Raw genomic sequence first — 10,410 nt, 5'->3', positions numbered from 1 at the left:
GGTAGTGTGGCCGAGCGGTCTAAGGCGCTGGATTAAGGCTCCAGTCTCCTCGGAGGTGTGGGTTCAAATCCCACCACTGCCAGTCTACAACTTCTATCTTGCCTCGCAGGCCTCTTGTGGATCTACTACGTCCCTTCATCAACAACAAGAAAGCTCAAATACTTCTCTTTTCCTCCATCAGCTTGCACAACAACATGAATGAGGCTTTCCCAGCACCACACTTTCTTTCACCGCTACAAAGGAATACAGTTTAGAAAAAAAAGTGCTTACAATGGCTTAAGACCTTTACATGCACTTTTCCACTGGATTCTGACAATGTGCCACAGCTCATAACTCCTGGCTGTGGAGGACCTTTTGACAGCAACAGTGGCAACAGATAGGACTTTCTACAAAGTAAACAGGGCAAAGATCTCATTTAGATGACTGAGGTGAGATCTGCCCCTATTACCCAATAGTAGGCAAATGTTTCCTCTCAATTGTAGATGAATGGCATTTTAGGTATACGTGCAATAGCATCTATTCCAGTGCTACGGGCTACATTGTACATTGTACGTAAGTGGACAATTGTGATTTTTTTTAGACAGGTGACATTACTTTTGCATAAAAGCTGATACATTAACTACGTGGGCAGTTAGGGGTTCGAGAGGATGTCTTTTATTGTACGCTAGGCCAAAGCAGGTTTTCTCAACCAGGGTTCCCTGGAAGCCCAAGCTTCCTTCAGGACTTTTCAGGGGTTCCCTGGCATTTTCCCCACTTGCCCCAGTAAGGTCGGTTTCCTTGAGATGCAAAAATTATTTGAAGGCTTCCTCCAGGGTCTCATGATGGGAATACACCATGAGATTTTTTGGCAGATAGTTGGTTCGATAGATAATTTAATGCATATCCGATCTGATTTTCGATCGGAAAAGCGATCGGAAAAGCGATCGGACAGTAGGTGCTGCACTCAGTGGTATCAGAGCAATGGAACACAAGTCAGTACTGTTATGCGTTCTTCCTTATGGAACTGAGAATGGCTGCCAACATGCAGCATATCCCCAGATGATAACCTGTAGATGGCACAGTAATTAACCGCTTAACCTTTGACTCTTGAAAAACGTGTCTTAAAGCACGCAAGAGTAGACATCCGCAGGGTAGTGTGGCCGAGCGGTCTAAGGCGCTGGATTAAGGCTCCAGTCTCCTCGGGGGTGTGGGTTCAAATCCCACCACTGCCAGCCTTTAACTTCTCGCTTGCTTGACAAGGATATACTATGTAGGAAAGATAAGGCCTCAGCTCCTCTGGCTTTAACACTTGCTCAAATACTTGTCCAAGCTTATACATCAGGGCCACTTGAGGAGCTTATCTTGGTCAGAAAAGGTTACATTTGAGAAGACTAATCCATTGATTCTGCTGTGGCATAGAGTGCTTTACCTGCACTTTCCTAGGTGCTGTCATCAGAGGCATAGAACCAAAGCCAGTACTGTCAAGTGTTTTCTCTTTCTGCGGTATTGAGAATAGGTGCATACATGCAGCATGTCCCCAGTTGATTACTTGTTGATGGCACAATAATGAACCACTTAACATTCCACTCATACACACCTCATTTTAAAAGCACACAAAAGATCGATATCGGCAAGGTAGTGTGGCCGAGCGGTCTAAGGCGCTGGATTAAGGCTCCAGACTCCTCGGAGGCGTGGGTTCAAATCCCACCACTGCCAGTCTACAACTTCTATCTTGCCTCGCAGGCCTCTTGTGGATCTACTACGTCCCTTCATCAACAACAAGAAAGCTCAAATACTTCTCTTTTCCTCCATCAGCTTGCACAACAACATGAATGAGGCTTTCCCAGCACCACACTTTCTTTCACCGCTACAAAGGAATACAGTTTAGAAAAAAAAGTGCTTACAATGGCTTAAGACCTTTACATGCACTTTTCCACTGGATTCTGACAATGTGCCACAGCTCATAACTCCTGGCTGTGGAGGACCTTTTGACAGCAACAGTGGCAACAGATAGGACTTTCTACAAAGTAAACAGGGCAAAGATCTCATTTAGATGACTGAGGTGAGATCTGCCCCTATTACCCAATAGTAGGCAAATGTTTCCTCTCAATTGTAGATGAATGGCATTTTAGGTATACGTGCAATAGCATCTATTCCAGTGCTACGGGCTACATTGTACATTGTACGTAAGTGGACAATTGTGCTTTTTTTAGACATGTGACATTACTTTTGCATAAAAGCTGATACATTAACTACGTGGGCAGTTAGGGGTTCGAGAGGATGTATTTTATTGTACGCTAGGCCAAAGCAGGTTTTCTCAACCAGGGTTCCCTGGAAGCCCAAGCTTCCTTCAGGACTTTTCAGGGGTTCCCTGGCATTTTCCCCACTTGCCCCAGTAAGGTCGGTTTCCTTGAGATGCAAAAATTATTTGAAGGCTTCCTCCAGGGTCTCATGATGGGAATACACCATGAGATTTTTTGGCAGATAGTTGGTTCAATAGATAATTTAATGCATATCCGATCTGATTTTCGATCGGAAAATTGATCGGAAAAGCGATCGGACAGTAGGTGCTGCACTCAGTGGTATCAGAGAAATGGAACACAAGTCAGTACTGTTATGCGTTCTTCCTTATGGAACTGAGAATGGCTGCCAACATGCAGCATATCCCCAGATGATAAACATGTTGATGGCACAGTAATTAACCGTGTTAAAATGGTGAAAAAAACGAAAGAAGGTGAAAAAAGTGAAAAATGGTGAAAAAGTGAAAAATGGTGAAAAAGTGAAAAATGGTGAAAAAGTGGAAAAATGGTGAAAAACGTGAAAAATGGTGAAAAAGTGGAAAATGGTGAAAAAAGTGAAAAAGTGAAAAAAGGTGAAAAAAGGTGGAAAAGGTGAAAAAAGGTGAAAACGTGAAAAAAGTGAAAAACAGTGAAAAAAGTGAAAAATGGTGAAAAACGTGAAAAGGTGAAAAAGTGAAAAATGGTGAAAAAAGTGAAAAATGGTGAAAAAAGTGAAAAAAGGTGAAAACGTGAAAAAAGTGAAAAACAGTGAAAAAAGTGAAAAATGGTGAAAAACGTGAAAAGGTGAAAAAGTGAAAAATGGTGAAAAAAGTGAAAAATGGTGAAAAAAGTGAAAAAAGGTGAAAAAACGTGAAAAATGGTGAAAAAGTGAAAAATGGTTAAAAAAGTGAAAAATGGTGAAAACCGTGAAAAATGGTGAAAAAGTGAAAAACGGTTAAAAAGGTGAAAAAAGGTGAAAAACGTGAAAAAAGGTGAAAAACGTGAAAAATGGTGAAAAACTGAAAATGGTGAAAAAAGTGAAAAAAGGTGAAAAACGTGAAAAATGGTGAAAAAGTGAAAATGGTGAAAAAAGGTGAAAAAGGTGAAAAAAGTGAAAAAGGTGAAAAAAGGTGAAAAAGGTGAAAAAGGTGAAAAAAGTGAAAAACGGTGAAAAAAAATGAAAAATGGTGAAAAAGTGAAAAAAGGTGAAAAAGGTGAAAAAAGGTGAAAAACATGAATAAAGTGAAAAATGGTGAAAACCGTGAAAAATGGTGAAAAAAGTGAAAAATGGTGAAAAAAGTGAAAAAGGTGAAAAACGTGAAAAATGGTGATAAAGTGAAAAATGGTGAAAAAAGTGAAAAAAGGTGAAAAACGTGAAACATGGTGAAAAAGTGAAAAATGGTTTAAAAAGTGAAAAAAGGTGAAAACGTGATTAATGGTGAAAAAGTGAAAAAAGGTGAAAAAAGTGAAAAGTGAAAAAGTGGAAAAATGGTGAAAAACGTGAAAAATGGTGAAAAAGTAAAAAATGGTGAAAAAAGTGAAAAAAGGTGAAAAATGGTGAAAAAGTGAAAAATGGTGAAAAAAGTGAAAAACGGTGAAAAAAGTGAAAAAAGGTGAAAAACGGTGAAAAAAGTGAAAAATGGTGAAAAAGTGAAAAATGGTGAAAAATGGTGAAAACGTGAAAAATGGTGAAAAAAGTGAAAAAGGTGAAAAAAGTGAAAAAAGGTGAAAAACGTGAAAAATGGTGAAAAAGTGAAAAATGGTGAAAAAAGTGAAAAAAGGTGAAAAACGTGAAATATGGTGAAAAAGTGAAAAATGGTGAAAAAAGGTGAAAAAAGTGAAAAAGTGAAAAAAGGTGAAAAAAGGTGAAAAAAGGTGAAAAAAGGTGAAAAAGGTGAAAAAGTGAAAAACGGTGAAAAAAATGAAAAATGGTGAAAAAGTGAAAAAAGGTGAAAAAGGTGAAAAAAGGTGAATAACGTGAAAAAAGTGAAAAATGGTGAAAAAGGTGAAAAAAGTGAAAAAGTGGAATAATGGTGAAAAACGTGAAAAATGGTGAAAAAGTAAAAAATGGTGAAAAATGTGAAAAAAGGTGAAAACGTGAAAAATGGTGAAAAAGTGAAAAATGGTGAAAAAGTGGAAAAAAGGTGAAAAAAGTGAAAAACGGTGAAAAAAGTGAAAAATGGTGAAAAAAGTGAAAAAGGTGAAATAGTGGAAAAAAGGTGAAAAAATGTGAAAACGTTAAAAATTGGTGAAAAAGTGAAAAATGGTGAAAAAAGTGAAAAAAGGTGAAAAACGTGAAAAATGGTGAAAAAAGTGAAAAACAGTGAAAAAAGTGAAAAATGGTGAAAAAAGTGAAAAACGGTGAAAAAGTGGAAAAAAAGGTGAAAAAAAATTTGAAAAATGGTGAAAAACGTGAAAAATAATGAAAAAGTGAAAAACGGTGAAAAAAAGTGAAAAATGGTGAAAACCGTGAAAAATGGTGAAAAACTGAAAAATGGTAAAAAAAAGTGAAAAAAGTTGAAAAAAGTGAAAAATGGTGAAAACGTGAAAAAAAGGTGAAAAAAGTGAAGAAGGTGAACAAAGTGAAAAATGGTGAAAAAGTGGAAAGCCAGTACTGTCAAGTGTTTTCTCTTTCCGCGGTAATGAGAATAGGTGCATACATGCAGCATGTCCCCAGTTGATTACTTGTTGATGGCACAATAATCAACCACTCAACATTCCACTCATACACACCTCATTTTAAAAGCACACAAAAAATTGATATCAACAAGTTAGTGTGGCTGAGCGGTCTAAGGCGCTGGATTTAGGCTCCAGTCTCTTTGGAGGTGTGGGTTCAAATCCCACCACTGCCAGTCTACAACTTCTATCTTGCCTCGCAGGCCTCTTGTGGATCTCCTACGTCCCTTCATCAACAACAAGAAAGCTCAAATACTTCTCTTTTCCTCCATCAGCTTGCACAACAACATGAATGAGGCTTTCCCAGCACCACACTTTCTTTCACCGCTACAAAGGAATACAGTTTAGAAAAAAAGTGCTTACAATGGCTTAAGACCTTTACATGCACTTTTCCACTGGATTCTGACAATGTGCCACAGCTCATAACTCCTGGCTGTGGAGGACCTTTTGACAGCAACAGTGGCAACAGATAGGACTCTCTACAAAGTAAACAGGGCAAAGATCTCATTTAGATGACTGAGGTGAGATCTGCCCCTATTACCCAATAGTAGGCAAATGTTTCCTCTCAATTGTAGGTGAATGGGATTTTAGGTATACGTGCAATAGCATCTATTCCAGTGCTACGGGCTACATTGTACATTGTACGTAAGTGGACAATTGTGATTTTTTTTAGACAGGTGACATTACTTTTGCATAAAAGCTGATACATTAACTACGTGGGCAGTTAGGGGTTCGAGAGGATGTCTTTTATTGTACGCTAGGCCAAAGCAGGTTTTCTCAACCAGGGTTCCCTGGAAGCCCAAGCTTCCTTCAGGACTTTTCAGGGGTTCCCTGGCATTTTCCCCACTTGCCCCAGTAAGGTCGGTTTCCTTGAGATGCAAAAATTATTTGAAGGCTTCCTCCAGGGTCTCATGATGGGAATACACCATGAGATTTTTTGGCAGATAGTTGGTTCGATAGATAATTTAATGCATATCCGATCTGATTTTCGATCGGAAAAGCGATCGGAAAAGCGATCGGACAGTAGGTGCTGCACTCAGTGGTATCAGAGCAATGGAACACAAGTCAGTACTGTTATGCGTTCTTCCTTATGGAACTGAGAATGGCTGCCAACATGCAGCATATCCCCAGATGATAACCTGTAGATGGCACAGTAATTAACCGCTTAACCTTTGACTCTTGAAAAACGTGTCTTAAAGCACGCAAGAGTAGACATCCGCAGGGTAGTGTGGCCGAGCGGTCTAAGGTGCTGGATTAAGGCTCCAGTCTCCTTGGGGGTGTGGGTTCAAATCCCACCACTGCCAGCCTTTAATTTCTCGCTTGCTTGACAAGGATATACTATGTAGGAAAGATAAGGCCTCAGCTCCTCTGGCTTTAACACTTGCTCAAATACTTGTCCAAGCTTATACATCAGGGCCACTTGAGGAGCTTATCTTGGTCAGAAAAGGTTGCTTTTGACCTAGCTCCCGGACTTCCAGTAGAGGGTGTACTTGCTGTTTCCTTGAAGCCGACTTTGAAGCACTTTTTTGGGCACCATTTGAACTTGAGGTCCCTGCTTGGCTTGGGCCTAGCAGGGGCCTTGCCTGTGCTAACCGGCCGCTCCAGCCATGGAGCGGCCGGCTCATACCCCCCATACTGCTTCAACTTACCTGGGGGATGCCCCTGGCCAAGTGGATCCGGTGACTTGGTTCAGGGAGGTAAAATTGAGGATGGAGCTGGTGGAAGACCTAGGAAAAAAGTACAATACCATAAAGTACAGGTTTGGGGCATCCTGGAGGAAAGAAATGTCCCACACGAATGAGGACCTAGTCCAGCTAAAGAAAGAGATAAGGATGCAAAAAGACATCTTACACAGCCTGGAGTACATTGGAGGGCCCCTAGCGGAAAACTACCAACACAGGCGGCGTTTCCGCAAAATGCTGGGCCCGGATCCTGAAATCGATACAAGCAGTGAGGATAATGAGGAAGATGAGGAGTGCATGGTTGTGGAATCTAGTAGCACACCAGTGGAGGTGCCTGACTGGAGAAAGAAGGAAAAAGGTGAGGGGGATAAAGTACCTAGCTCTGCGGTGGGTGCCCGGGAGGGTGTGGGTAGTGCCTGCCTTGCTTCCCCTGCTGCCGGAGGTCCGGGCGGTATAGCTGCCGCTGGGTCCCCTGGAGTGGTAGTGGGTGGTGGGGTGAGTGCTGCCAGCACCAAGGCTGCAAAAGCTGTGCCCCCTGCTATGTTATCTAGCGGTGGGGTTGATGGGGCTGTGATGGCCTCCCCGGGTGCCCGCACAGAATCTCCCCCTGCTCCCCTGGATGCTGCTAGTAGGGCTTTACCCGGTCCTCTGGTGGTGTCTGGGGATGCTGCGGGGGGTGAGAAGTGCGCCCAGAGTTTTAGGGAAAGTCCCCCAGAGCCTACCTGTGTTTCCAGTGCGGAGGTCCGTAATGGCGCCGACAGCGCTATCCCTATGAGCCAAGATGGCGCCGAGACGCCAAACACTGTTGATGAGACGCCGGAGGAACTTCCGGCCCGCCTACCGGAAGTGATGTGCGGAGCTGAGGCGGCCAATCAGCCGCATGGGAAAGCGGCAAGCGTTCCCCACGCGGCCATCCATACGCATGACGCCATTGAAACAGGCGTTCATGACGCGGCCAGGGGGACGCATGGAAAAAGTCCTGATGCGGCCAGTAAGCCGCATCAACATGCGGAGGATGCGGAAGATGTGACCAAGCGTATGGAAGGAGGTGGGTGCAATGCGGCCGGAGATCCGCATCACCACACACAGTCTGCAGCCAATCCAGACGGAATTTCGTATTACAACACGGAAACTGGAGCCAATGGAGTGCAAGTGGGAGTATCTCATGCAGCCAGTGCAGCGCACCTGAGTGCAGGAGTGGGAGCCTGTGGATTACAAAAAGATGCGGACAATGCATCAGAAAATGTGTCTTTAAGCCCTGCCAAACAAGGGGTGACCCTGGAGGAGAAGGGGGGGATCCCTGAAAAGTCTGGCTCTAGCACTGGTGAATCTGGGGAGGATTTTCAAGCCCCAATTGATGGACAGGACTCTCCTGTGGGCGGTGCCAGGCGTAAGAAGACGGGTGAGAAACCAGCTATTTCTAAAGTTTCTTCTAAAAAAGTAAAAAAAGGAAAAAATAAGTTAAAGAGACCCTGTATTGTTGTGACGGGTGGGGGAAGGGTGAAGAAAAAGTCTGAGGGTAACATAGTGGAAAAAGTTGAATTGCCCTCAATGGAGGTAGAAAACACAAATGTGGAAAAAGATGCAAATATAAATGTGATTGTGGGCGGTGCCCAAAAAGTTCATCAAACTGATGTTGTTGATGGAGAACCTGTGTTGCTTGTTGGTGGCTCGAACGGGAGTGCCGGGGTGGAGTTAAGTCTGCAGGGGGGAGGGGACAAAGATGCAGATGAGACTCTTCCTGACACTTCCGTCACAGATCTCACTTCAAGCTCAATAGTAACAACAAAGGTTTCGTCTCCTTTCCCTAACGATAGTGATACAGAAAGGGTTTCTGTCCTTTATATGGAAATTAATGGTGAAATAATAATGATCAAAGATGGTCAAGTGAGTCATGGGTTGGATCCTTTGTTTGGCGATAGCTTTCACTCCCTTTCTGGAGGTGACAACTCAGACTCAGATGAAGGTTGGAGAAAGAAAAAAGTTAAAAAAAAGCATGTAGAGCCTCCACCCATTGTAGTGGAAGACTTAATAACAGAATTCCATACAATGGACTGTATCTACAGGCTAGTGAAAGAGCGCCTGGTGGTGATAGAAGGCCATTCAGGCGAAACTAAGATTTTTTTGTGTGGAACCTGGGGGGGACTTCAAAGGTCTCTATCTAGTGGGCAAAGGTGACCCAAATTGTGGACGCCAGAGCTTGCTGGCACGGGGACTTCGGTTCCCACCCGGCTCCCTCTCGGGGGAGCCACCCAGACCATGTGGACACGGTTGCCACATGGCCAGGCCCTTTGGGTAACCACTGGGCGCAGTAGGGGTCCTCCTCGGAGGACCCCAGGATCCTTCAACCCCTCGGGTGTTGGAGGATGCCACCCCCTGAGCCGAAGGCAAAGGGGGAAGGTTCCCTTCGGGGAACAACCGGAAGGGCCCTGCAGCATTGTGGGGCCCGTGGCTACTCGTGCACGTTTTGTGGGGGTGCTTTAGGGCACTCACGCTTTTTCCGTGCACGGGGCTAATAGCCTTGCTTACCCGGGACCTCTGTTGCATGCAACAGGGGCCAAGAAAGCTTAAAAAAAAAAAAAAAAAAATAATGATCAAAGATGGTCAAGTGAGTCATGGGTTGGATCCTTTGTTTGGCAATAGCTTTCACTCCCTTTCTGGAGATGACAGCTCAGACTCAGATGAAGGTTGGATAAAGAAAATAGTTAAAAAAAAACATGTAGAGCCTCCGCCCATTGTAGTGGAAGACTTAATAACAGAATTCCGTACAATGGACTGTATCTACAGGCTAGAGAAAGAGCGCCTGGTGGTGATAGAAGGCCATTCAGGCAAAACTAAGATTTTTTTCTGTGGAACCTGGGGGGGACTTCAAAGGTCTCTATCTAGTGGGCAAAGGTGACCCAAATTGTGGACGCCAGATTGAATTTTGGGCCAATGGCAAGAAATTTTTGGTAGAAAACGAGATCATCAAGAGATTTGATTATACTGGCAAAGTAGAGTTCAGCGAAACCATTTTCGGTCTGGGTCCCAATGCCCCTAGGTATGAGGCCCCCCCTCCCCCGTGTCCCCTGTGGTTGCCTCGGTGCCTGATGAGGAGCCTGGTGACAGTTCGGCTGGAGCTGAGGTTGGTGGAGTGTCTGCTGGGTCTGGGTTGCCTGGATTGGAGAGCGTGACCAGGGTAGGTTTTGATTTTCCTGCCCTGGGCCCTGCCTCCAACCCGGGAGCCCTTGCCTCCATGGCGGCCTCGGCTCAGGGGACGTCCGCTGCCCGGCCCCGGTCATATTCTTGTGCAGTGCGAAGTGCCGCTTCTGGGAGGAGAGTTCTAGCTCCCCTGGAGCTGGAGTCTGAGACATTTGTCCCTGGCAGGAGGAACGTGGTCAGACTTAAATGGGAACATGATTCTGCCATTCCTAACAAAAAAGAGTTTGTCCGGTTCCTCCTGGATCTGGGGACAAAGCCATGTGACTTAAACGCGATTCTAGCTCCAGGGGATCCCCCCCAGTATTATGATGTGAGCTTTTTGTCGCTGCACGGGATGGAGGCCTTCCTGGAGGAGAGACTGAAGGTGTCAGTTAACAACCAGTGGCACGGTTTCTCAGTCTTTCCTCTATCCCGGCAGTCATTGGAAAAAAAATCTCACATCGTAGTGCAAAATGAGAGCATCCCTGTGAGAGACTTGATGTCCTGGGTTCAGCATTACGCTGACGTGATGGCCCCTCCGCAGCGAGTCCTGGATGACCTGGGGATTTGGTGGGGGGAATATGAGGTGGCGATAAAGCTCCATACTAAGGAGG

At 44.4% G+C, this 10,410-nt stretch overlaps 5 non-coding genes across 5 annotated transcripts; all 5 read left to right on the top strand.

The window, feature by feature from the left end:
* TRNAL-AAG (transfer RNA leucine (anticodon AAG)) lies at positions 1 to 82 on the top strand. Its single transcript has one exon. It is a non-coding gene; the product is annotated as a tRNA-Leu (tRNA).
* Positions 83 to 1,129: 1,047 nt separating this feature from the next.
* Positions 1,130 to 1,211, top strand: TRNAL-AAG (transfer RNA leucine (anticodon AAG)). Its single transcript has one exon. It is a non-coding gene; the product is annotated as a tRNA-Leu (tRNA).
* A 402-nt stretch (positions 1,212 to 1,613) lies between these two features.
* TRNAL-AAG (transfer RNA leucine (anticodon AAG)) lies at positions 1,614 to 1,695 on the top strand. Its single transcript has one exon. It is a non-coding gene; the product is annotated as a tRNA-Leu (tRNA).
* Positions 1,696 to 5,028: 3,333 nt separating this feature from the next.
* TRNAL-UAG (transfer RNA leucine (anticodon UAG)) lies at positions 5,029 to 5,110 on the top strand. Its single transcript has one exon. It is a non-coding gene; the product is annotated as a tRNA-Leu (tRNA).
* Positions 5,111 to 6,156: 1,046 nt separating this feature from the next.
* Positions 6,157 to 6,238, top strand: TRNAL-AAG (transfer RNA leucine (anticodon AAG)). The gene has a single exon. It is a non-coding gene; the product is annotated as a tRNA-Leu (tRNA).
* The last annotated feature ends 4,172 nt before the right edge of the window (positions 6,239 to 10,410 follow it).

The sequence above is a fragment of the Hyperolius riggenbachi genome, chromosome 12 (genome assembly GCF_040937935.1).
Source record: "Hyperolius riggenbachi isolate aHypRig1 chromosome 12, aHypRig1.pri, whole genome shotgun sequence".
NCBI lineage: Eukaryota > Metazoa > Chordata > Amphibia > Anura > Hyperoliidae > Hyperolius > Hyperolius riggenbachi.
This window is presented reverse-complemented; position numbering and strand designations above follow the sequence as displayed.